Raw genomic sequence first — 27,826 nt, forward strand, 5'->3', positions numbered from 1 at the left:
TAATAAATTTTCGTGGACTTTAAACATTTTTTTTCTGATGTGAGAAAAAAAACTGAAGCATTTCTCCCACCCTAAAAGTCCCTCACCCTTTGATTTTAAAAGAAATGAAAAGATTTGGGGGGAGACCTGGCCAGGCAGCTCAGTTGGTTAGAACGTCATCCCAATATGCCAAGGTTGTGGGTTTGATCCCCAGTCAAGGCCCATACAAGAAGCAACCAATGCATAAGTGGAACAACAAACCAGTGTTTCTCTCCCTCTCTCAAATCAATGAATTAAAAAAACATTTTCAGGGGGCCTCAAGTCTATATCAAACTAGAACTTATGATGGTCAAAAAGTCCCCACAGGTTTTAGACCCTGTAGACCCCTCCATTCTCATCCCTGTCTGAACTCATCCCTGTCAGTCCCTCCTATCCCTGCCACAGGGCCTTTGCATGTGCCAGAGCACTCTTTCCTCACCTACTGACACTATGATACTGTAACCCAAGTTTTACTTCAAATGTCTATGCTGTGCACTCTGACAGTGCTGTGTCCCTCTCACTACTGGTTGCACCTAGCATCTTCTATTTGATGAATGCTGGTGTCCCACACCAGACTCAGCTCCATAAGTGAGGGGACTGTGTCCATTTTTATTCACCTTTTGAATCCCCTGGGCCTCGAACACTGCTTGGCACATTGTAAATGTGAACACATAGTTGTTGAGTGAAATGAATGACTGGCTAAATGAATGAACAATTCAATACTCGCTGGCTGAACCGGAGCATCCACCAAGGACCAAGCACAGCTCATCTGGCTCGTGCCTTCCTGCCACATGTGGCTGCCACAGTGACGAAGACGTGACACTAAGGCACAAGACACGCCGTGAGTGCCACGGAGCTCAGAGAGGGAGAGGGTGCTGAGCAGGGCGTGGGGAGGAGGGCAAGTTGCCTTGAGTGGCACCATGTGGTCATTCAACTCTTGGGCTGTGGGGCCAGGGTGACCTGGGTCTGAGCCCCAGTCATATATTAATAGGTCATATCTCCTTGGTTCTACGTCCCAAGCCCTCTACTAAGTACTTTATATTTATTGATTGTCTCATCCACCCTAAGGGAAAAGCATAATACAGTTTAAAATATTTATGTGAGGAAACTGAGGCCCACAGAGGTTAAGTCGCTTGTCCAAGGTCACCAACTGAGATTGGTTGTGACCCCCGGGAATCTGACCTAGTGTCTGCTCCACATTTGGAAGGCTCGACAATAAGAATAAACATTTAAGAAGCGCTATGTGTCAAGCACATTTCTTTTCATTTATTTATTTTATTTTATTTGGTACGTGCCCCTAGCGGGAACTGAACCCGGGACTCTCTAGTCTGCAGGTCAAGCACATTTCTAACAACTCTACAACTAAGTTTTTATTTCATTTTTTATAACTCATTTTATCCCATAACAACCCTATGAAGAGAGTATAGCTATCTCCATCTTACAGGTGAAGAAACTGAGGTCCAGAGAGGTTATGTAACTTGCCTGAGGTCACACAGCCAGCAAAAGGGATAGAACTGGGTGGAACCCAGGGCTCTTGCTTTTAACCAATCTACTTCACTGTTTCTGCTCAGTGAATGAGCATGTTTATCATTAGCTTGATGGGATTTTGTGAGGTGGGGAAGGGAGGAGCAACATTCTAGCTGGGAGGAAGAGTGGGAGTGAAGACAGGGTGGGGGCAGGAGGGAGGGTGAGCACACTCAGGAGGGGAAGGATAAGATTCCGCGGGGGATGGAACCCGGAAGGCCAGAACGGAGATTAGATGGGAAGGATGTTTTGGGATTAATTGGAAACTTCCTCCACAGGGAGACTCTAGCATGCCTTGCTCTCTTGTTAGGAATTCTGTATGAGACATTTGAAAACTCAGTGTCAGAGCCAGAATGACCTGGCTGTGCTGGGTGTCCTTTGGAAAGTTACTTAACCTCTCTGTGCCTCCATTCCTTTTCTGTAAGATGGAGGGGGAAAAGAAAAGGCCCTCCTTCATTGGATTGCTGTTTAGGTAAGAGGAGACAGTGAATATAAAGCCCCTGGCAGGGTGTTTGGCACAAAGCAGCCCTTTAATACATTTCATTTCTTTCCCTTCCCCTGCCTCCGGGACAAGTTCCCCGAATCTCAAGTCTCACCAGAATTAAGGCTACAATCAGTGACCCATCTAGAGCCACCAACATTCCTGGAGCTGCCAGGTCAGTAGGTGAGGGAGGAAGAAGAAGGGAGGAAGATGTCAGGCTACCCAGTCTCAAGATGTGTTCAAGACTGAGAAAAAAGAATAGTTATAACCTATTTCCTTCTCCTTCCTGCTGTCAGCTGGGATTATATAACTGAACTTCTCTGCGAGGTAACCCTTGGGGGCCTCCAGAAGGCAGACTTGGCAGTGACATAAATAAATATTTCTGTGCTCTCTGCCCAGGTTCTGAGCAAACACCACAGCTGAAAGGGAGGCCGTGACAAGGAGGAAGCTGGGTGAGGCGTGAGCTCTGGCTGGGAGTCAGGAGACCTGTGTTCCAAGCCCGGCCTTGCCTTGGGATGTGGGCATGCGGTGACAAGCTTTCATGGTAGAGTGACCTGGGAGGAGATTCCAGGGTGGACTGGGAGTTGTGGAACCCTTGGCCAGTTATCTTTGCAGAGAGAACCAAGTCCACTGCCCACCTTGGCCTGACATTCGGGCCCTTCACGCCTCTCCCACCCATCTTGGCTCTCACACGCACAGCACCTTGGCTCTTTGGAACTGTTGAGTTCCCCCCAGTGGTTTTGTTTGTTTGCTTATTGATCTTAGAGAGAGATGAAGGGAGAGGGAAAGAGAGATAGAAACACCAATGAGAGAGAACATCGAATGGCCGCCTCCTACATGCCCCCCACTGGGGATCAGGCCCACAACATGGGCATGTGCCCTGATCAGGAATTGAACCGGTGACCTCCTGGTGCATGGGTCAATGCTCAACCACTGAGCCACACGGGCCCGGCCCCCCTGACAGTGTTTGTCCCCTCTCCTGAAATGTCCTCCCTTCCCCATGAGCTAGTGGTGACAGAGGAACAAAGGTATGGGTTTTAGATGAGACCTGGGCTAGATTCAGGCTCAGCTGCGTCACCTTGGGCTCGAGACTCAACCCTCCAAGCCCATTTCCTCATCTGTGGACTAGGCTTTGTAATTCCTGACTTGTTTCTTATTACACAATCAAAGGAGCTAATAATTGTTAATAATAAATGCCAATGGGGAAAAAAAATGCCAATGACTTAGCCCCGCAGTCAGACCGGGCATGTGTCAGGGTTGGCGTGCATAGGTCATTTAGCAATGCAGGCCGAACCCCAGCATAGTGGGCACTACACATGCCTGTTTCCTTTTCCTCTGAGACCTGCCAAAGCCTCCCGACCAATATCAAGCAGGTCAGTGTGTTCTGAGACTGTTCGCAGCATCTCACAGGTACCTCAGTTACAGCACTTACCACAGAGCAAGCAGTGTTATACTCAGGAGATAGGTCTATCTTCTCTTCTATTCTGGGAGCCCTCTGGGGGACAGAAGCTGCCTTAGTCATGCCCACCGAGCATGGGGTCTGCCATTCAGAAGGCACCCGCAAGAATAAATGAAGGCACGCCCACACAGGCTGCACGGAAGGGATGTGCTTGAGTAAATGCCCAAGGATGGGCTGGCTCTGAACACACACTTAACTTTCCGGGCTCTGGATCCCAGAGTCCCAGAGATGGCTGTCAGAGTCCCTTGCTCAGCTCCATGCAACTCCAGGGGCAAGTCACCCCCTCCGTTGGGCTCCTACATTGTTTGGACTTGGACCATAATTTTCTTTTTTAATTTTTATTTATCGATTTTAGAGAGACAAAGGAACACCAATCTGTTGTTCCACTTATTTATGCATTCTTTTTTTTTAAATTTTTATCCTTACTTGAGGACATTTTTCCATTTTTTGTTCAGATAGAGTGGGAGGGAGAGAGAGAGAGAAACATCGACGTGAAAGGGACACATTGAGTGGTTGGTTGCCAACCCCACGACCCAACCAGGGCCAGGGACAAACTGCAACCGAGGTACGCGCCCCTAGCGGGAACCAAACCTGGGACTCTCTGGTCCACGGGCCGAAGCTCCAACCCCTGAGCCAAACTGGCCAGGGCTTATTTATGTATTCTTGTATGTGCCCCGAGAAAGTTGGAACCCGCAACCTTGACGTATTGGGACGATGCTCTAACCAACTGAACTACTCGGCTAGGGCTGGACCCTAATTTTCTAATCAGTAACCAGTATACAAGTCCTAGCAAATTATTTTTGGCTCATGAGGAGTCTGAGATCTGGAAGCTATGGAGTGAATGTAGAAATACTGGAATTTCCAGAAGAGTCCAGTAGTGTGTGAATTGTAGATGTACTTCTACAGTGCCTGGGCTGGTTGTGCACCCAGCATACAATTGTCTAACACAAGCGTAGGAGGTTGGGGGCGGTGTGGTCTTTACTCCATCATAGAACTGGGATATGCCACTGTGAAGGAACAGAAGCCACCAGCCTCTTCCTTGGGGACCCCCTTGTTGGAAAAGAAATTAGAATTATAGAGCTGCCAAGACCTTGGCTTGCCGCCGTGTCTCTCCATCATTTAGATACCATCAGTTGCCTCTGACTGGCTACAGAATAAAGCCCTAATTCTTAGCCTTGGCAACCAAGTTCTTCCATAAACTTCTCATTCTTATCTGCCTGCACCTGTCTCCTCCTTTTCTCCCTGACTCTAGGCAGAATGAGCAACTTCTTATCTCCTAGACTCACCAGGGCGTCCCAGCATTGGGAAGCTGGCCGCAGTGTCTCCAACTCCACACGCTGTTCTGCAGTGTCACCTGGCCACTCCCCTCCCCCGATCAAGAGGCAAAGTCTCTTTTCTCCGCTCTCTGGAACGGAGGGCCGAATGACTGCTAAATACCACTAGAATATGGCAGAAATGACTGGCAGTCACACTGGGAGGGACACCGGTGTAGCTCTTTATTTTATTTTATTTTATTTTATTTTATTTTATTTTATTTTATTTTATTTTATTTTTTAAAGGAAGATGCTTTTGTTTTTATTTTTTTATTTATTTAATCCTCACCCGAGGACATTTTTTTGGTATTTTGTTCAGATAGAGTGGGAGGGAGAGAGAGGAAGAGAGAGAGAAACATCAACGTGAAAGGGACACATCGAGTGGCTGCCACCTGCACGCCCAACCAGGGCCGGGGACAAACTGCAACCGAGATACATGCCCTTAGCGGGAACCGAACCCGGGTCTCTCCAGACCGCAGGCCAACGCTCTAACCGCTGAGCCAAACCGGCCAGGGCTGGCGTAGCTCTTTAGTGGCAGCTTCTGCTTCCTGCCTTGCAGCAGGCTCACTCCTGGAACCTGCATCTCAGAACTCAGCTGCTATTGGCGAGAAGCCCAAGGCCCAGGGAGAGGTTGCGGCTGTGCTCCTCACCGACTGAAACCACATGAGAGACCCTAAGTGAGACCCTCCCAGCTGAGCCCAGTCACCCCACAGAACCATGAGAGAAAACAAAAGTAAACTTTGTTTTAAGCCGCTAAGCAGTGGAGCGGTGGTCACACAGCAGCAGATCATCAGCACCCTGGCCTTCGCTCCAGTGTTCTCCTCCCAACTCCACACCACCCTAAACCTTCCTCCATCATGACACGCGACTGCCCTCCTCCCAGGTCACCTCTTCCACCTCTGATCACTGTTAATAATCGTGTGCACCAATCTCGATGGCTTGCTGTTGAGATCCTGAGACCTATTTTTCCTTTAAAATGTACATGTACATGTACAAGGTTTATTCTAAACAGAAATTTTCTATCATTTCTGAAAATGGAAAACCAATGTCACATGCGCTCAATAGAAGGTAACAAAATAAGTTGGCTGACACAGATCAATGTCCTTAGTTTTTGCTAGACAGTGTGACCTCCCAAAGTGTCTGAGCTCGAGGCTGGCCTGTCTTTATTGCAGGTGTTGCCGTGACACTGGGAGCCAGACTGAGATCCAGTATCTGGGCAGTTACCGCACATCGGCTTCCGGACTCCTGCATCACACAGCCAGGGTGTGTGTCCTTAGATTCAATGATTCGGGCAGCATTGTGATTCTGTAACTGCCCTAATTCTGGCAGGCGCCTGAGGTCCCCAAGCTGAACAGTTCTGCATTGTTTTGGGATTCTCCAGCCTTTCCCAATATTTTTAAAGAATTAGATGCATATAATCCCTTCCTACCTAAAATGCCAAGTTCTGCTTCTGTTTCTTTTTCTGACCCCTGACTTAAACACCCCAACTTGTAGGACCTCCTGAATTTGCTTCTTTCTTCTTCTTTTATTCCTCACCTAAGGATATTTTCCCATTTATCTTCAGATAGAGTGGGAAGAGGAGAAAGAGAGAGAGAGACAGAGAGAGATAGAAAGAGAAACATCAATGTGAGAGAGACACATCCATTGGTTGCCTCCTGCACGACCCTGACCAGGGCTGGGGACCAAACCCCAACCGAGGTACGTGCCCTTGACCGAAATTGAACTCAGAACTGTTTGGTCCAAGGGCTAACGCTTCAACCACTGAGTCAAATAAGCCAGGGCATGAATTTGTTTCTTTTATTATTTACTTGCCCCACACATATTTTCATTGTGGGTCTTTGTATTCCATCTTCTGTGGCTTTGTTTGCCTAAGAATATTTTTATTACGACCTCATATTTGAATGACAATTTGGCTGGCTTTAAAATTCTGGGTTAAAAGGGGTCCTTTTGTTTCAGTTCTTAATAATGTTACTTTTTGACTTCCTTTATCAAGTGTTGTTAATGACAAGTCAGTCTGATTCTTTAAAAAAAATTTTTTTTCTTTATTGATTTTAGAGAGAGAAGAAGGGAGAGAGATAGAAACATCGATGAGAGAGAACATCGATTGGCCACCTCCTTTGTGCCCTCCGTTGGGGATCAGGCCCACAACCTGGGCATGTGCCCTGACTGGGAGTCGAACCGGCGACCTCTTGGTGCATGGGTCGATGCTCAACCACTAAGCCACATTGGCTGGGCCAGTCTGATTCTTGTTCCTTTGTAAGGGATGTTATTTCTACCTTCTCTCTCCCTCTTTGTCTTTCATATTTTCAATTTCACCCAATATGTATGTGTGGATTTTTCCTTATTTCTACTATTGGCTATACCATGAGTCCTTCTGATCTGAGTTCATTCACTTTTCTTTAATTCTGGAACATTTAGTCTTCATTGTTTCTTCAATTATGTCCTCTTCTTCCTTTTTATTTTTCTTCCCTTCTACTCTCCATACCTCGTCTTAGCTTTTTTTATTTGTTACCTCTTAATCTTTTCCTGCTTCCTTGGGGGCAGTTCTCAATCTGATCTGCCTCTTTTCTAGTTAATTCTTCAACTGTATTCATCCTGATATTTATGCCATCTATTACCTTTTATCCTAAATATTATATTTTTTCATAGACAATCTTTTCACTTGGTTCTCTCCTATAATGTTTTTTTGAGGGAGGGGTACATTTATGTTTATTCCCAATTCTCCGATGATTTCTTGTTCTTGCATTATTTTATGAATTTCTCCCCTTACCTCCGTATATATAATTATCATGCTTTACTTTCCAATCTTGATCCATCTGGTTCCACAATTCTGTGTCAGATGGCATAGGTAGCTGGATTTATTGCCTTTTTTTTTTATAGTTGTAGTACCTCTCAGGTGTCCAATTATTTTGGTGGGTGAGTTCAAGTTCCCCTGGGTGTACCACCTATCCGTTGGCCCTGGGGAAGAGCCAGCAGCGTAAAAGGAGAGGAAAAATGTGAGGCCCAAGGCAGAGAGCCACACAGACACCCCTGGCTGCCGCCTCTGGCTGGCGCCCTGCCTGTATGACATCTGGCTGCACCTTTGAGCTCCAGGGAGAAGCAGCCTCGGCGGGAGGCAGACTCCTCCAGTGGGGTTCACAGGCTGGGTGGAATGGAGTTGGGGGACCTTGATGGAAGAGTGAATGCCTGAGCCGTTGCCTCTTGATGAGATTCTCACCTCATCAGCGCCCTGAGCTGCCTCAGATAGCCCCTGGGCTGCGGCTGCCCATCCCGCTCTACCGGGCAGCTTCCCCAAAGAGCAGGACAGTGAAGGTGAGGAGCTCAGACTCTGCGCTCAGAGTCATTCGTTCCACAGCGAAAGCGTGTAGCCCCCAGGTGTTGTGCTGGGTGATGGGAGACAGCTGGAGACACTCCTTGCCCTCATGGAGATTATGCTCTAACAACAACTAACAGACTCAGGTCTCAGTCCTGGCACTGCTGCTCGTCCAACTCACTCAGTCTTTTTTTAAAATTCTTTTTTAAAAATTGATTTTTTTAGGGGGAGAGAGAGAGATAGAAACACTGCATGCCCCCCATTAGGGATTTGGCCCACAACCTGGGCATGTGCCCTGACTGACTGGGAATCGAACCGGCGACCTGTTGGTGCATAGGTCGACGCTCAACCACTGAGCCACACTGGCCGGGCTCACTTAGTCTTTCTAAGCCTCAGTTTCTTCATCTGCAAAATGGAGATGATCATAGTGTCTATCCATAGGGCTACTGAGGCTTTCTGGAGACAACATATGCCAAGTGATTCACACAATGCCTGGCACATCAGGAACTCTAAAAAAGTGTTTACTATTATTATTTTTAATTAGTGATACTATTTACTGGGGATTGGGTAGGACCTGGGAGCGTGTTTTAAAAGGTAAATGAATTTCCTTTGTCCTTGGGACAAGCCAGTTACTCTTAAGGTCTGTGACTGGAGTGAAGGGGCGGGGAGCCACAGAAGACAAACAAATCAAGTTCCACTTTCCTGAGAGCACTATTAATACCACCAGTCCCTTTCCCCCAGTTCTTTGCTTGTCTTTCTCTTTTATTGCAGAGGGCAGTGCAGTGCGGAGGTCGGAGCTTCCCCAGCGAAGGGCGTGGGCTGGAATCCCAGCCATTCCTCCTGAGCTCCAGACCCCATGTCTCCACTGGGCACAGGAAGCCAACTGCCCAGGGCCCACAAAAATGTTTTCATTTCTTTCAAAATCAGAAGAAAACAGGAACTTTTAGGTGGAAGAAATGTTTTCCTATACCAATGCAGTCATTAATATAACTGCAGATATTTTTTACAGAGGAAGGGGCCTATGAAGGCAAAACTGCCGAGGGCGCAGGGAGGGCGGAACGCATCCCTAGTTAGCTCTGCCACAACCAGCAAGTTGCTGAGTCTCTGAACCAGGGAACAATGCCCTTCGCCTCCCGGATGCTGTGGGTGTTGAAGGGACTGAGGCCTGTGCAGCTGTTAGCACTGGGGCACCAGCGGCTCTCGGCAACGTTAACCATTCCCTTCCCTCTGTGAGCTGCAGGAGGTTAGAACAGCAGTGGGGCACACGTTGCACAGCTGCGGTTCATTGCACGAGTGACCGAAGAGCAAGCCACGGGTGGAGCAGAGGCACAGCTTCAAAGCAGGGCCGCACTGTGCTGGGGGCTGCGAGAAACCAGCCGGCGGCAGAGAGAGCGGCTCTCAATTCCCAGCACAGACCGAGAGGCGGGTGTTAGCCCTGAAGAAGTGGAATGAGTGGATGAATGAATAAATGAATGATGAATGAATTAGGGAAGGATTTAAAAAAGCCTGAGGCTGACCTGACCGGTTTGGCTCAGTGGTTAGAGCGTCGGCCTGCAGTCCAGAGAGTCCTGGTTTCGGTTCCTGCTAAGGGCATGTACCTTAGTTGCATTTTGTCCCCAGCTCTAGTTGGGTCGTGCGGGTGGCAGCCACTCGATGTGTCCCTTTCACATCGATGTTTCTTATTCTCTCTCTCCCTCCCACTCTATCTGAACAAAAAGCGGAAAAATGTCCTCAGGTGAGGATAAAAATAAATAGCAAATAAAAATCCTGAGGCTGATGGTCCTAAAAAGTTGGCTCAACGGGTCCCAAGACACAAGGTTTCTCTAAAAGAGAAAGGGAACTAATATTTATGAAGTGATTGCTATGGCTAGTATCCTCTCTAATAAATCGGGAAGCCAAGGCTCAGAGAGGTGATGTGGCTTGAACAAGATCCCACAGCTCGAGAGCAGAGGCTCTTTGCCCATCCTCACTGCTGGCACTTCTGCCCAAGGCTGCCCACAGCAAGGCTTGCGGACCCTCCAGTGTTGGCACCCATCCATGTGCAGTGCTTCTGATACCCTCCCCATCCCGAGGCCCCCAGCAGGTATCCTAGGATCTGGTTGCCCTGCCGAGGGCCCCAGTAGCTCAGGAGTGTCCCACGCAGGCAGGAGGCCCCTCAGAACAGGACTGGAAGCTGGCTGAAGAACAGGCCTCTCTGTCTTAGAGAGTGACACACCCCCTTCCTTAGGCCAAACTGCAGCCACCACCCCAGGAGTTTCAAACCACAGGAGAGGTTCCAGCCCCACAGCCACACTCCGGCCCCACCCCTCAGCTTTACCTACACACAGCCCTGCTCGGGAATCCTCCGAGGCTGACCGGACAACACTTGCCTTTGCTCAGTCCCTAGAATCTATGTCCTAGAATCTATGTCTGATAAAGAAAGTCATTTGGGAGAAAACACAGAGGGATCCATCCTGTCAGACCCCAGAGCAGAGTGGAATCCAGAGGCCAGTATGCCAATGGCATCAGCAGGCAGACGGATGGATGGGGAAACCGACAGGAGCAGCATTCATGGGGCTTGGAAATTGTCCAGGAGAGCCCTGGCCAGGTTGCCCAGTTGGTTAGAGCATCATCTTGATATGCCAATGCTGTGAGTTTGATTCCTGGTCAAGGCACATACCAGAATCAACCAATGAATGTATAAATAAGTGGAACAACAAATCAGTGTTTCTCTATCTCCCTTTCTCTCAAATCAATAAATAAATTAAAAAAAAAAAATTGTCCAGGAGAAATAAACGCTGCTGCTTCCAAGCTGCCTTCACAGGCCCTTCTGGCCAACAAGACACCAGTTGAGATTAGAGAGTCCCTATTTTGAATGTATCAAACATATATCATAAAGTAGCTCTGGCCAGTGTGGCTCAGTTGGTTGAGCACTGACAGATGCACCAAGAGGTCACCGGTTCGATTCCTGTGCAGGGCACATGCCCAGGTTGCAGGCTCCATCTTTGGTAGGGGTTGTGCAGGAGGTAGCTGATCGATGTTTCTTTCTCCCTCTCTCTTTCAAAAATCAATAAAAGCATATTTAAAAATATATAAATAGCCTGGCCGGTGTGACTCAGTGGTTGAGCGTTGACCTATGTACCAAGAGGTCACGGGTTCGATTTCAGGTCAGGGCACATGCCCAGGTTATGGGCCCAATCCCCAGTAGGGGGCATGCAGGAGGTGGCCAATCAATGTTCTCTCATCGGTGTTTCTCTCTCTCTCCTTCTCCCTTCCTTTCTCTCTAAAATCAATAAAGACAATTTTTTTTTTGATACATGCCCCTAGCGGGAACCGAACCCAAGACTCTGGTCCGCAGGCCGACGTTCAAAAGCTAAGCCAAACTGGCCAGGGCAAGACAAAAATTGTTTTAAATATATAAATTTAAAAAAGTAACATAGGTAGTTTTGGGCCTTTATTTTCATCATACAATTCGGTGGGTTTTTATTTATTTATTTATTTTATTATTTTTTAAATTTAATCCTCACCCGAGGACATTTTTCCATTTTTTGTTCAGATAGAGTGGGAGGGAGAGAGAGGAAGAGAGAGAGAGAAACATCGACGTGAAAGGGACACATCGAGTGGCTGCCTCCTGCACGACCCAACCAGGGCCAGGGACAAACTGCAACCAAGGTACATGCCCTTAGCAGGAACCGAACCCGGGTCTCTCGGGACCACAGGCCGACGCTCTAACCGCTGAGCCAAACCGGCCAGGGCAAATTAAAAGGGTTTATTGGGCAACTTAAAATCAATTTTACCTTTTTTAAATTGTCCTTTCCATTTTATTAAAAGATTGGAAAATAAAGGGAAGTGTCACCGCCTTTTCTATTCCCAGAGCATTTCATAGCTCACTGTAGTGATATGAGCACTTGGAATGAGGAGACTTAGGGCTCTGGCTGGGTAGCTCAGTTGGTTAGAGCATCATCCGATACACCAAGGTTGTGGGTTTGATCCCAGGTCAGGGCACGTACAGTGAGCCACCAAGGAATGCATCAGAAAGTGGAACCACAGCCCTGGCCGGTTTGGCTCAGCGGTTAGAGCGTCGACCTGCGGTCCAGAGAGACCCGGGTTCGGTTCCTGCTAAGGGCACGTACCTCGCTTGCAATTTGTCCCCGGCCCTGGTCGGTTGTGCGGGTGGCAGCCACTCGATGTGTCCCTTTCACATCGATGTTTCTCTCTCTCTCTTCCTCTCTCTCCCTCCCACTCTACCTGAACAAAAAATGGAAAAATGTCCTCGGGTGAGGTGAAAAAAGAAAGTGGAACCACAAATTGATGTTTCTCTCTTTAAAAGAGAAAAAGAAACCCAAAAAAACCCATGTCGAAAAACTAAAAAAGAATCAGGCGACTTGTGGTCTCCCCTAACTCTCCATGACTGAGCATATCTCATCTTCTCAGGACCCTCAGTTCCCCACCTTGAAATGGGGTGCCTTCCATCACTGTGAAGGGTCTCTGTAGCTCTAAGCTCTGTGACCCTGCGTCCCAGGAGCAATGGGATGGCTCAGTGTGGACACTGCTTTCCCCCTCTCGGATCCCAGGGGGCATCTCAGGGACGTCTGAGGTGTCTGAGGGGAAGTCTGAGGTGTCAAGAGCAAATAATGAGCAATTCTGAAAAGGTTACAAATAGAAGCTTCAAACTTGGATCTTTTTATTTATTTATTTTTTTATCCTCACCCGAGGACATTTTTCCATTTTTTGTTCAGATAGAGTGGGAGGGAGAGAGAGGAAGAGAGAGAGAGAGAGAGAGAAACATCGACGTGAAAGGGACACATTGAGTGGCTGCCACCCGTACGACCCGCCAGGACCAGGGATAAACTGCAACCGAGGTGCACGCCCTTAGCGGGAACCGAACCCGGGTCTCTCTAGACTGCAGGCCGACGCTCTAACCGCTGAGCCAAACTGGTCAGGGCCAAACTTGGCTCTTTTGAAGGGTACAGTGCCTCCTGTCACCTGTTGAGATGTCCCCAAATCTCACCTCCCCCTCGGACCTTTGCCTCTCACCACAGGGAGATGAAAACCCACGTGGCTGCCTGCCAGGTGTCAGAAAAGCTAAAGGCCCCAACTTTGCTTAGAGTGGCTCCACCTCAAGGACACAGCTCCCTCTGGCCTGAGGCAGGAATGCCACAGCCCCCAGTGGTGTGGTATGGCGTGCAGGGACTGTCCCGGGGCTGTGGATCCCTGCAGAGACCAGCTGGGCCCACTAGCCCAGCTCACTGTGTGCCTGGCTCACCACCCGTACCAGCTAGACGGCTCACTAACCCCTTCAGCTACCTCCCCGCCAGCTAGAATGGAGACCAGCTGGGACAAGGCGAGGAATGCTCCACCTCCATGAAGGGGTCCTGGGAGTCCCTTTTCATCTTCAGGCTCCATGAGGTACCCATGGTCGTTTGCTGTCTCCTGGCGCCCCTCCCCCTCTCCTTACTTGTAACCTTGGGTGAACACTTAAGAGGACAAGGTATTTGACCTACCTAGAGTTCCAGCTCCTTCGTCTGCTCCCATGTGGCTACTGGGGTCTGGATCTCCAGATTTTGTGTGCCTTCCCTGCCTTCATGCTCTGGCTGACTATCATGTTACCCCTCCCCGCCCCATACGAGGGGGGCTAGAGATTCAGAATGAGTCACCCCAAGGTGTGCTTCTGTGGTATGCAGATTGTTTCGAGCTAAAGTCAACTTTAGCTATGGGCTCAAGAGAAGCTTCTGCCCCCACCCCAACTACCTAGAAGAATTAGGAGCCTTGCCCACAATAAGAGATTATCAGTGATAACCTCTTTTGACCTACCTATAGGGTAGGACCAACTTTTATTTATTAAACACCTGCTCTCCTTTTCATCCTGCAATGACCCTTCGAAGCCCTCAAGGCACCTTACCTCATCCCTAGCTCAGGATGTCATATACCCGCGTTCCCTTTGTCTCTGAACCTCTCTGCATGTGAGGTCTCTGACTCATGTATGCAGAATTCCCATACATATGTATTCAATTTGGTTGTTTTCTCCTGCTAATCTCTCTCGTGTCTATTGGATTATTAGACCAGCCGAAAGAACCTTGAAGGTAGAGGACAGTTCCTTCATCCCTACAGGGGTGCCCATAATCTGTTACCCTGGGCTCATGTTTACACTGGTCCATCCACCTAGACACTGCCTTCTATATCTATCCCCATCTGTTAGCATCTAGCCATCTCTAAATTCACTATTTGTTGACTACTTACCACGTGCCAAGCATAGACTGCATACTCATTCATTCAACAAATATGTAGTGAGATCTGTAAGCCAGGCACCATATACTGGTGAACCAAATAGACTGGTCCCTGCCCAGGGAACTATAGTGTAGACGAAATTATAGTTTATATTTGTTGTGTGCCTACTGTATACAGACCCTGCTAAGCACTTTATATGGATTATCTGATTTAAACTGTCTGAGAAATTGCTTCATTTAAGGAGCACATCAAACCGAACTATAAAGAAATGAAAGGTCCTCCCCGAGGCAAGTTTAGACCTTCGGGAAAGTGGCAAAGTGGGGATTCCCACGGCTAGAGGGCTTCCTTGGTCCCTTGAAAGCAGCCCTTGTATTTGACACACCCTCTCCTCCTCTCACCGAGGTACCCAGACCGCACAGCGGGAGTCCGACCTGTGTCTTTCCCCTAGCTGGTCCAGTGAGCGCCCCCCAAACCCGCCTGCAGCTGCTCCCGACGTGTCTACTGAACTTGCGGCTCCGAACTAGAACCCTGGGTCCCTCCCCCATCTCCGTGAATCGCAGTCTTCCTCCGGGTGGGGCTCCGCTCAAGACCACCCGTCCAGATGCCCATTTTACACACGCAGAAAGCACAGGTCCTGTGTGGTTCAGAATCGCTTCTACGTCCTGGCTGACCGGCCAGAACCCTTTTTGCCGGAGTGGGGGTGGGGGAGGAGGAAATTGTCTGCTTTCTGGATGTCCGGAATATGAACCCCCAAACGCAGGCTGGTTCTGAGGGCGACCCTGCGCGCTGGGTTCGGCCCGTCTGGCGTGCTGGCCACTCTATGCCTGCCCAGCCCTACGCCCAACTGGAGACCGTCAACGCCCTGCCACCGCCCGGACTGCAGCCCTCGCGCACCCCGGGCGCTTCCCGCGACGAAGGGGCGCAGGGCACCGGGCCGCTCAAGCCCGCACCCCAGCTCTCCTTCTCCAAGCGCTGCCAGGAGGTGGAGAGCGCACCTCTTACCTGCTCCGCGAGTCCCACGCCTGCCGGCCCGCCGCCTGCCGCCTGCTCAGCCTCGCAGGTGCCACCGCGTCTCCGGGGCTCTACCCGCCCGGGGACCCCGCCCCTGGCCTGGCTGCTCCGCCCGCGCAGGTAATCTGAGTGCCCATGCCTCGGGGGCCACCTTGGGGGCGCCAGGCTCGGGGCACTGGAGTGGCAGCGCCTCCCCGTGGTGTCTGCGCGTCTCCCGGGCTTGGGTCCGTGGAGGGATTCAGTTGTGGCACCGGGAGGCGCCCAGGCCACCAGACCGCACCCTCCAGGTCACACTACTCCGAGGGCAAAGGGAGAAGGGGCCTAAACACCCAAGCGGATGTGAACAAGGGGCGCGTGCGTAGTCTTTACAGCGGGATTGTACTAATCTGACGGAAAGATTTTGGGGTATGGCCCTGGCCGGTTTGGCTCAGCGGTTGGCCTATCGGCCTGCGGACCAGAGAGTATTAGGCTCGTTCCCGCTAGGGGCACGTACAAAAAAAAAAAAGATTTTGGGGTATGTTGAGGTTTATACAATCCCGGTGTCACACCACGAGTTCGACAGCCTGGCAAGTGTCAGCAACTCTACCCTGCAGAACCGAGGATCTCTGATGACCTCTCCTTGTCAGACTGGCTTACCCCCGCATCCCTGCAGCCAGAACTCTAGGGGCACACAGTGCGGCCCTCAATCAACACTGACTGAAAAGAAGGAAGACACCTTAGAGAGGGGAATCTCAATCCCTCTCCTTTCATAAACAGGGAAACTGAGGCTCAGGAAGCAGGGTGAGTTGTCCAAAGTCACACAGCAGGTGAGCCACAGAACCAGGAGTACGGCCAGGTTTCCTCATTCTGTTTCAAATCATTTCCAGAAAGTGTTTGGTTTGGTGAGGGCCTATTGCTTGGCCCCGGGTGTCTGAGATGCAGTGGAGGCCTCAACTTCCTGCAGCTCTGAGAACTGAGAGTCCACTGTGCTTTCATAGGAAACTCCAAGTCGGTCTTCGTTACCAAGGATGGATTAGGACGTGTAAGTCTGTGATCCTACTTCTTCACCAAAGACACAAGGTCAACCCTTGGCTTTGCAGAGCTTCCCCGCAGTGGGAGAGGCCAATCCGTCTACAGCGAGGGTGCTCTGAAGGAACAGAGAGCCCGGTTAGTGCTCTGGCCCTGGGATCTGAGACCTGTGCGGCCACTTGAAGCCGCTTCCAGAAACTCTTGCTGGATTGTGCATGGGGTCAAGGGCTTGGCACTCAGGCGGTCTCAGGTTCCAATCCTGACTCTATTGCTTATCAATCGCAAGGCAGGAGCAGTTTCTTTCCGTTGGATGAAGATAATGTACTTACCTCGGTATAGTTGTGGTGAGGATTAAAAATGTGATAATGCTTGCAAAAGGCTGGACCAATAGAATTATTATGCTAATGGTAGGGGCTGGTGAGGGGGACAGAAAGGACCTTGGCACCTCTGGGCAGGTCCCCTCTGCAAGATTTGGTGGTCTTCAGCCCTGTCATCCATGGCTGTACTATACCTTCTTTCTCCTTTAACCCAAACCAACCAAGCAGAATAGGTTTGAACATACCTACTGCAAGAGATTTGGGAAGGAGCCCTGACCGGTTTGGCTCAGTGGTTAGAGCATCGGACTGCAATCCAGAGAGACCCGGGTTCGGTTCCCGCTAAGGGCATGTACCTCGGTTGCAGTTTGTCCCCGGTCCTGGTTGGTCGTGCGGGTGGCAGCCACTCGATGTGTTCCTTTCACGTCTATGTTTCTCTCTCTCTCTCTCTTTCTCTTTCTCCCTCCCACTCTATCTGAGCAAAAAAAAAAAAAAAGGAAAAATGTCCTCGAGTGAGGATTAAAAAAAAAAGAGAGAGAGAGATTTGGGAAGGAAACTCTCACAGGCCTCCTCCAAATAGAGTTGACCTGGGTCAGATCCCAGAGCCAAGCCCAGTGAGGTAGAAGCATAAAAAGGCTCAGGCTAACCTTCATCTGTTTATTATTCTTCAAGTCCTTCTGAATGTTCACTACAGGCCAGGCACTCTGCAAGGTAGGGCAGTTAGTGGGGGGCCTGCCGTACCCTGTAGACCTCACCTTCCAGTGAAGGTCAGGGAACAGTTGATACCCAACCAGAAAAGATAGTAACACAAGAGAAGGACAATCTGTGGAAAGTTCTATGAAGGAAATAATGTCTTGTCATTGGGAGGGCAGGAGCTCCTCCTTAGGGAGGGAGGGGTTATTGCAGGACCATAAGAAGAGCAGATGTTTAGTCAACGGATGCTTGCCCTGCTCTATAGATGGGTTAAAAGAGGTTATCTCCGGCTGTGGCTGGTGTTGCCCAGTGGTTAGAGCGTTGGCCCAAGCACCAAAGGGTCTCAGGTTCGATCCCCTGCCCAAGTCTGGGTCATGCGAGAAGCAACCAATCAGTGTCTCTCTCTCACATCGATGTTTCTACCTCTTTTTCTCCCCCTCCCTCTCTCCCATTCTATCTAAAAATCAATGGAAAAATATCCTTGGGTGAGGATTAACAAAAAAATAACAAAAAATAAATTTAAAAGTTAAACCTGTAAAAATCAGTAAAATGGTGGTTACCAGGGGGTAGGGGTGGATAAGTGTGATGATGTTTAGGGTGCAGACTTGTAAGCGTAGAGAGGGAACTCACAGTGTAAGGAATATAATATTGTCCTATAATGATGCAATGTGGTAAATATTGCTGTATCTGCAATTATATTACAATATAAAATGTAACAAAGTAACACATTTGCACCTTAAACAATGTTACATATCAACTGTATTCAATTTAAAAAGAAAAACAAAGAACAGCAGCTGGTGTGGCTGTGGACTAAGTGTGGTCCCATGGACTGACAATCCCTGTTCTATTCCAGGTGGAGACAGCGTCCCTGAGTTTCAGGCTTGATCCCCAGTAGGGGGCGTGCAGGAGGTAGCTGGATGATATTTTTTCACATCGATGTTTCTCTCTCCCTTCCTTTCTTAAAAAAAACAAAAACAAGCCCTGGCCGGTTTGGCTCAGCGGTTAGAGCATCAGCCTGCGGTCCGGAGAGACCCGGGTTCGGTTCCCGCTAAGGGCATGTACTTCGGTTGCAGTTTGTCCCCGGCCCTGGTTGGTCATGCGGGTGGCAGCCACTCGATGTGTCCCTTCACGTCGATGTTTCTGTCTCTCTCTCCCTCCCACTCTATCTGTACAAAAAATGGAAAAATATCCTCGGGTGAGGATTAAAAAACAAAAAAACAAAAAACAAAAAAACCCCAAATCAATAATATATATATATATATTTTTTTTTTTTATTTTTTTCAACTTTCCCAGCCCCCTTCCCCACCCCTCCTCCATAAAAATATTAAAAACAAAGAACACCATGGGGCAGTTTGGTTACTGATGAGTCAATTCATGCCCTGAGCAGAATCACTGATCCCTCCTCTGGCTGAGCTGGATGCAACTCAGAGACCTTCAGGTCTCCCCTGTATGTTTTACCCAGAGTCTGAGCCCACGGAGGCAGGGAAATGTTCCCAAAGTGTCACAAGTAAAGGCAGAGGTCCCCTAGCTCCCAGTCGAGAACCAGCCTAACCCATTGCCCTTGACTTATTTCTCAAGCAAACCAAGGGCCACATCAAGCAAAGGGAACAAAACTATTAAGTTAAATTCTATGTATATATATAAAAAAATGACCACAATTCCAAGTGATGGAAAATGACCAAGCCAACTGTGCTTTAAAGTCAAGGCACCAGACATGCAAATATCCAGGCATTTCCAACTCCTGGAGATGTGTGTGTGTGTGATGTTTTGAGTTATAATAAGAAATATATACTTTGGCCCTGGACAGTGTTGCTAAGTGGTTAGTGTTGGCCTGTGCACCAAAGGGCTGCAGGTTCGATTCCAGGTCAAGGGCACGAACTTAGGTTTCGGGTTTACTACTGGGGTAGGTGCAGGAGGCAACCAATTGATGTTTCTCTCTCTCTCTCTCTCTCTCTCTCCCTCTTCCATTCTAAAAATAATCAATACAAAGAGTATCCTCAGGTGAGGATCAACAGAAAACAAAAGGAAATATACACTGTGGTCTTCACCCATGGTTCCTGGCTCACAGCTCCCAAAATCTTTGTAATTCCTAAATAATTAGAGCAACAGGGGCATTTTTTGCTCTATTTGACTTTTGTCCGCAGTCCTGAAATAGCTCCAGAATGATAAAGGTGAAATGGATGTCTTGTTACTCATAACAAACCCCTTTCTTTCTAGGTTTGTTTTTTTTTAATTCTTACCCAAGGACATTTTTGCATTTATCTTCAGAGAGAGGGGGAGGGAGAGAGGAGGAAGAGAGAAACATAAACGTGAGAGAGGCACACTGACTGGCTGCCACCCACACGACCCCAACCAGGACCAGGGACAAACTGCAACCGAGGTACATGCCCTTAGCAGGAACTTAACCCGAGTTTCTCTGGTTTGCGGGCTGACGCTCTAACCACTGAACAACCGGCCAGGGCAGCAAACCCCTTTCAACCACACCTGAGTTTATATTAATGAAGTGATATTTGGGAATTCTCTAGCTACTGTAAGGATGGAAGTTGGATGCCAGGATCCGTCAAGTGATTAGAGGGTGGGAACTTTCAGTGCCCGCTTCCCCAGTCTGGAGAAGGGAGAGGGGCTGCAGGTTGACTCAGTCACTAATGGCCAATGATTTAATCAATCACACCTACATAATGAAGCCTCCATAAAAACTCAAAACAGGGTTCGGAGCACTCCCAGAGTGGTGAATCAGATTACAGCTGCAGCCCTGGCCAGCGTGGCTCAGCTGGCTGGAGTGTTGTCCCGCAGACTGAAAGGGTTCAAGTGTCAGAAATAAAGCAGGGTATTTCAAGTAGAGGAGACACAAGAGTGTGTTTTTCCATAAGAGTGTATAAATAAAGTGGAAAGGGTATGTGCAAATTCTGACAACTATATAAAATGTGTCTGTATACTGATTAAGATTTGAAGAGAATTTGGTGGAATATAAATAAAGTGTGGTGATTTTCCAAGTCCTTTTTTTTTTTGGTAAAGATGATATTTATATAAAACAGTTTCATAAGTCAACTTAAATTGCTTAGGAAATTACCCAACAAACCACACCTGTTTCAGATGTACCATATGGATTCTTAGATGCTGGGAGATTTAAAAATAACACACACACCCCCTGCTTTTTCCTTATGGAAATACTCAAATGCACATTAGCAGAGGGTGTTTCTCCCTTTCCTGTTAGTGGAGGACACTGCTGCAAACCAGCCTTTGAGCACCTGGCTTTTTATCTCCTGGCCAGGACTACGAAGTCTCTCGCTTATCCCCTCAAAGCATTAATCTGCTGTTTATGGCTTTTGAGATGGTTGCTGGGGAAACCAGACAAATGTCATGCAGGATTAGAATGCAATTTCAGGAGGGAGACGAAGCACAGAGAATCATGAATCCAGAGACAGTCAATCCACACTGATTAATCCAGTCCAAAGAAAAAAAGAGGAAACAAACAAACCTAGGCCAATTGATTGTGAAATCAATTCCTTGCCTCTCAGCCAAGGAGGTGGAGAGAGGAGCAAAGGCCACAAGAAGTCATGGTTCTTAAATATCTACAGCTCAGTCATACACAGTGCGACTTTGCTGGTGGCTGTTCCCCAGATAAACATGTGATACCCAGGGACAAGATCCAGATGAGGCAGGCACCTCTTCCACGAGCCATTGTCCTGCTCCGGGGTTAATTCCCATTTTGCCTCCAGGAACATTTTCCAGAAAGAGAGTGAAAGAGGCTGCTCCAGGCGTCAGGAACCCCAGCCAGTCACCCGATCTCCCTGGCCTCTGTTTTCTCATCTGGAAAGCGGCAGGTTGGACTGTTTGGTCTGAGGCCTCTTCCAGCTCTGTTGGAAGTTTGATTGACATGACTAATCCTTTAACAAACAAGTTCCTCATTTTATGTTACTATAAAAAACTTTTGATTTTAGAGAGAGAAGAAGTGGGGGAGAGAGCACGTGCATGAGAAATAAACATTGATCTGTTGTTCCACTTGTTTTTGTTTTGTTTTGTTTTTTTTTTGGTATGTGCCCCTAGCGAGAACCGAACCTGGGACTCTCTGGTCTGCAGGCCAATGCTCCAACCACTGAGCCAAACCAGCCAGGGCTCCATTTGTTTATGTATTCATTAGTTGATTCTTGTATGTGCCCAGACCAGGGATCGAACACACAACCTTGGTGTATGCGGATGACTCTTTAAACAACGGAGCTACCCAGTCAGGGCTTTTCTGAGACTTTTTTCTTTTTTAATTTTTTTTTTTTTTCCTAGAGAGAAAGGGAGAGGGAGAGATAGAAACACTGATGAGAGAGAACATTGATTGGCTGCCGCCTGCATGCCCTGCTCTGGGGATTTGGCCCACAACCTGGGCATGTGCCCTGATCAGGAATCGAACTGGTGACCTCTTGGTGCATGGGTCGATGCTCCACCACTGAGCCACATGGGCCGGGCTCTGAGTCTTTTCTTAAATATGAGCTTAAAAATCAATACCGCCCCCCCCCAAAAAAAAACACCTTTGGTCCCCTTCTAAGCATTGCAATATAGAAACAGTTTAACTTTTCCAAACATTTGGACAACAAACTTTTCCCAAATAACATACTTTGAGACACTATTTAAATACCTAACCTAGCCCTGGCCCTGGCAAGTTTGGCTCAGCAGTTAGAGCATCAGCCCATGGACCAAAGGGGGAGGCAATCAATCAATGTGTTTCTCTCACATTGATGTTTCTCTTTCTCACTCTCCCTCCTTTTCATTCTATCTCAAAGAGGAAATCAGTGGAAAAATATCCCAGGGTGAAGATGAACAACAACAAAAATCAACGTTGTGCCCTGGCTGGACAGTTCAGTTGGTTAGAGCATCGTCCCCATACACCAAGGTTTCCGGTTCAGTCCCTGGTCAGGGCACAGACAAGAATCAGCCAATGAATGCATAATAAGTGGAGCAACACACTGATGTTTCTTTTTCTCTTCCTTCCTCTCTCTCTAAAATGAATCAATCAAAACTTAAATACTTAACCTACAAATGACTTGTATTTTACACCACCTGTGTCTCAGAAGACCAGAGCAAGTTTGGCAAGATTTGAGATCTTTCCTATGTGCTTCAGAATTTATTTTTTTTCTCCTTCTAGATGAGAGAGCCATATTTTGGTGTGTTCAGTGAAAGCAGAATTGAGTTACTGCTCCCTCTTGCTCTTTTAACATGTTTCTTGGTGATAAAAGAATCTCTAATACACACATTGTTGAATTTAAGTTTTAAGTCAGTTTACTTTGAGGTAAATTACTTAAACCTTTATTCTTGTATTTTCTATTCTGCATTTAAAACTTATCTTAAAATTAAAATACATAAAAAATAGTTTTATCTTTGGGTTATTTGCAGTGGTTTTCCAACTTGCCATTTTATCCAAGGACCCTTAGGTCGAGTGAAATCTTATTCTAAGGTCATCTGTGGTACAGGGGAGCCAGCCCTGGTGACCAGGAAGCTCAGCTCCCCCTGGAGGCAGCCCCACAGAACACAGCTTGGAAAAGTGTGTTAAAATGGAAATGTGCCAGCTACTCTAGTTTTATTAAAACAAACAAAACCCCCTAGATTTTAAGAACCTCTGAATCCTAGCACATCTTCTCCTGAAAAAGATTTCGGTCTGACACTGTAGTGGTGTGACAGAGAGAAGCTGGAACCAGAGGCAAGAAACTTAGATTCTAGTCCCAGGGGGCTCCCGACCAGATATGTGAATTTGGCAATGCCTCTTGGGCCATTTACTTGTAAAGGTGTGAGTGGGGGGTTTTGAGAGTGGGAAGTGTTTTGAACTGTTCTGGTGAGATCTCACAGAGGCTGGACCTAAGGTGCCCATTCCCCCAGCCCCCTTCAAAAGGAGCAGCTTTATTTACCCTCCCCTTTTGTTTTACAGTTTTTTTTATCCTCACCCAAGGACAATTTTGCATTTATCTTCAGATAGAGCAGGAGGGAGAGAGGGGGGAAGAGAGAGAGAAACATTGACATGAGAGAGACACACTGAGTGGTAGCCACCCACACAACCCCAACTGGGGCGGGGACAAACTACAACTGAGGTACATGCTCTTAGCGGGAACCAAACCTAGTACTCTCTGTTCCGCAGCCCTGGCCAGTGTGGCTCAGCTGGCTGGAGTGTTGTCCCGCAGACTGAAGCTCTAACCGCTGAACCAAACCGGCCAGGGCTACAATCAGTTTTACATTGGGCTTTTCTATAAGATTTAATTTGAACAAAGAACAGAGAGTTCTATGGCTTAAAAATAGGTGTAAAAAAACCACTGTTGTGCCTGGCCGGTGTGGCTCAGTGGTTGAGCGTTGACCCATGCACCAAAAGGTTGCTGGTTCGATTCCTGGTCAGGGGACATGCCCAGGTTGTGGGGGGCATGCAGGAAGCAGCCAATCGATGTTCTCACTCGTCGATGGTTCTCTCTCTCTCCCCTTCTCCCTTCCTCTCTCTCTAAAATCAATAAAGAAACTAACTAACTAAATAAATACATAAATAAAATAACCTAAACATTGTTGCCCTGGGCAGTGTGGCTCAGTTCGTTGGGGGGTGTCTTCTGCACTGAAAGGCTGCCGGTTGGATTTCCTTGTCAGGGCACATGCCCAGGTTTCGGGCTGGATCCCTGGTAGGGGACCAGGGCATGCAGAAGGCAGCTGATTTATATTGTGCTCTCACGTGGATATTCTCTTTCTCCCTCTCCCTTCTTTCTCTCTAAAAATCAATAAACTATTCTTAAAACAACAACAAAAAACCCATTGTACTAGATAACCTCTACAGTAATTTCTGGCTTCAGTATTTGGAGATTTTTTTTTTAAACCAAGATAGAAAATAAGCCTTTAATAAGAATGAATTATTATTCTTTTTTCTTTTTTTTTTTTAGGGGAAAGGAGGGAGGAGAGAATGAATTATTTTTAACTGAGGAGCAAACTAGGGTTAAAAACTTTTCTCGGTGAAGGACACAAACCATAGTGGTTATTTCCAGGGCTGGCAGTGAGTTAACTCCTTTAACTCTGGCACAACACAGCATTCAAGTTGAACTGGAATCTAGTTAAAGAAACAAACATAATATTTCATTTTTCTGTCTTTTTAATATTATTACCTAAATATCAGTGATACTTGCCCTGGCTGGTCTGGCTCAACGGTTAGAGTGTTGGCCTGCAGACCAGAGAGTCCCGGGTTCGGTTCCCGCTAAGGGCACGTACCTCGGTTGCAGTTTGTCCCCGGCCCCGGTTGGGGTCATATGGGTGGCAACCACTTGATGTATCTCTCTACATCAATGTTTCTCTCTCTCTCTTTCTCCCTCTCTCCCTCCCACACTTTATCTGATGATGAATGTAAAAAAAAAAAAAAATGTCCCTGGGGGAAGATTAAATATAGATCAGTGACCCTTACTGAAAATTCTATACACAAAGAACTCAATTCAATGACTTGATTAAAAAAGAAAACCACTAACTTTATTTTTAGTTTTAAAAACAAAACTTGTTACAATTAATCACGAAGACTCAAAAAAATTACATTCTGCTTTTGTCACCTTGATAAGACAAGGAATGTTTAAATGTCCTCAGAATACAGGACAGTCCAAGTTGACAAGTAACAAACTACCACAAACAGTGGACTGTCACTTCAAGCACACTAAAATATGGAACACTTATATGTAAATTACTGACCAGATTTTAGAAGTACAACGAATATTCTCTAGAGTTTATAATACCAGCAAGGTAACATGCCCCAAAATATAATACACGATCACAAACATGTTCAGACAAAATAATAAATTCAACTCCTGGCTTCAATTAATATAGAATGACAGAAACTTTTAACTTGGAGGATATGCACAATATAGCAGAGATGTAAATGAATACTCACTAGGGCCCCACTCTGGGCTGAGAAGCAGCTGGAAGAATATGGCACTATAACAGGACTAGCCATCCTCAGTCCCCAATTTGAGTTAGGAAGATTGGGGACTACACAGAAAACAATACCGAAAAACACCTATTATCTGCATAGATAGAAACCTTCCATTATGACAAGAATGAATAGTTAGTCAAAGCTGTATGTTTACAGAACATGATCTTGTTTCAAAAGAAATATATGTTTACAATAGATGCTACTGGATCTAAAAAGAAAGAGATACTTGGGGTTAGCCCAAGGTTAGTCTTCTTAACCTTGGCTGGAAACTTCTATTTTGAACATGACCATTTTTATAATCTTTTCGGTCAGTGAACCGAGCAGTTTTTGCTTTGTTGCTTGTATATTTGATAATAACAACAACACTCTTCAAGTTATTACCAATTCCCCGATTCGTGGTTAGAGAAAACAAAGGCATTCCACTGAAGATGATCTGGCTGACCCATACTCCAAGGGGAGTTCAGAACAACTGAGCATTTATCACATTGTTGGACAAGGTTCATAAATCTTATTCTTTAACCCTATTTAACTTTCTAAAAGGCGAGCTTCTACAAGATGGACTTGCCACCCCAGCCAGGAGGCAACCATTTCTCTAAGTCTTCTGTTCCTTTATATCAGCACCTTCACTACAGGTAATGTTTCCGTTCGTAAAGGAAGTTGTAAACGCAAATACGTGAGAAGGCGGCCAGTGAGCTGGAAAAGGAGCCCTGACCGAGTTCACCTGTGTGGCCTGTATGCAGTACACGACTTTGGAGAAAAGAATCACATCTGGCAGGCAGTGAACCTGATGCACCAAAGAATTCCATACCTTTTCCACTGATTATGTTTGAGATTTTCCCTTTTATAAATAAAGCCATTGTCCATCAAGTCTCTATGAAAATGTGAGGCAGGCAGTCGTCAATCTTCTACAGGACTCCATTTACCAGCACTGGGTGTCCTTCCACTGCAGGCTCTTTCCAGATCACATTCACCTCATCCTGCTTCACAGAGTCAGATCTCAAGTATGATCAGCTATATTTTAATCTCATCACCATTAAAATCTGGGAAAGCCCACACAAGATGTCAGTGCAATTGCTGGTTACCAAGATCACACTATTGAAAAGTAGATTCCAATCCCAATGGTACAATGACAACAAAAACAAAATATGGAACATCAAGTTCATTAATTAAAATTACCAAGATAATGACTTCACCTAAGATTTTTCATCACCTTATTCACTGTATCCCATTAGGCGGGGGTAACTCCCCACCAAGGCAGCCCCAGGAGCTCCCAGCGCACCCAGCAGTTACCGCCAGCAGCACGCTGAGCCCACGGTGCCTGACTCCATCACATGGGCTGTGTGCGGCCCTGCCCCAGCCCACGGAGCCTATAGAGCCTGGAGGAGGCACAGGGCAGGGCCAGCGCTTCCAGATGCCCAAGGTTCCCAGCCCCACAGTGACTTTAGGAAGCTTGGGACCGCTTACCCTGGAGGGGTGTGGAGAGAGGCTACCGGCTGGTGGACTGCTGTCCTCTTCCTGCAGGGCCTGCGTCAGACTAGATTCTGGCACCAGGGTTCCTGATCTCTCCTGACCTCAGCATGATCTGCGTAGCTTTGGCGCTGCCGCTGGGCCTCCTTCAGCGAAGGCTTTCCACTTGTAGATGGGACCAGTAACGCCTACCCTATTTTTGCTTCAGCAGCGGCATCAGTGCAGCCTGGCCAGCAAAGCTCAGGCCCAACTTATATATCACAACATTTTTATAGGATGGAATTAATGTGAAAAGGAAACAAAAGGACTGTTTTCTAAAAGAATGAAAGTGCTGCGCCTGACTTCAGTCTCCCGGGATCTTCTCTGGAAACATCCTATAAACCACAATGTTCTATGTCAACCTTTATGTTAAACTTGAAAGTTCCCGGTAGCTTTTATTTGACTTTAATTATTGATAGGTTTTAGTAAATAACATTTTTGAAGAAGCAGACTGCGAAAAGATTCCTTTGCTTTCCACCTGATTTTCAGCTCTCCAAGGGAACTGTTCTCAGCATTTCTGCCTCTTACACCAGCACACTTTTTATCAGGTGGGTATGAACCTAGAACGTAAGAGCAAATGCTTCCTCACAGGACTCCTTCACCAATGCTTCTTCCTAACCAAAGCCTCCTTTTCTTCCTCACAATTATCTAAATAATCTGATTCCCACCTGGCCATTGTGGCTCAGTGGACTGAGCGTCGTTCCATGAACTGAGAGGTCCCATCCAGTTCCATCCTTGGTCAGGGCACATGCCTGGGGTTTCGGACTCCATCCCCAGTAGGGGGTGTGCAGGAGGCAGCCCATCAATGTTTCTATCTCTCTCTTCCTCTTTCTCTAGAAAATCAATAAAAAGATATTTAAAAATAATAATAATTTGATTCCCAAGAAGAGGTTATGATTTCTGAAGAGGTTATGATTACTATAATTAAATCTAAGTAATAACTCAATTTCAAAGAAGAAAAGATGTAAACTAACTTCTTTAAAGGAACTTAAAAAAAAAACCAAAACACAGAGACTCATCTCTTCCAAATAGTTACATAAACTGGATATAAAATA

At 47.1% G+C, this 27,826-nt stretch overlaps 1 protein-coding gene across 1 annotated transcript in view; it reads right to left on the reverse strand.

Annotated features, from left to right (window-relative positions):
* Positions 1-27,529, reverse strand: part of LOC118627054 (non-compact myelin associated protein) — a 50,487-nt gene extending 22,958 nt beyond the window's left edge. Inside the window, exons 1-2 of the mRNA XM_036257194.1 lie at positions 25,224-27,529; positions 21,008-21,198 (exon numbers count right to left, since the gene is read on the reverse strand). The gene's annotated coding sequence lies outside the window, so the exon portion shown is untranslated. The remainder of the gene's footprint in view (positions 1-21,007; positions 21,199-25,223) is intronic.
* Positions 27,530-27,826: the final 297 nt, after the last annotated feature.

Source organism: Molossus molossus, unplaced genomic scaffold (genome assembly GCF_014108415.1).
Source record: "Molossus molossus isolate mMolMol1 unplaced genomic scaffold, mMolMol1.p scaffold_m16_p_12, whole genome shotgun sequence".
NCBI lineage: Eukaryota > Metazoa > Chordata > Mammalia > Chiroptera > Molossidae > Molossus > Molossus molossus.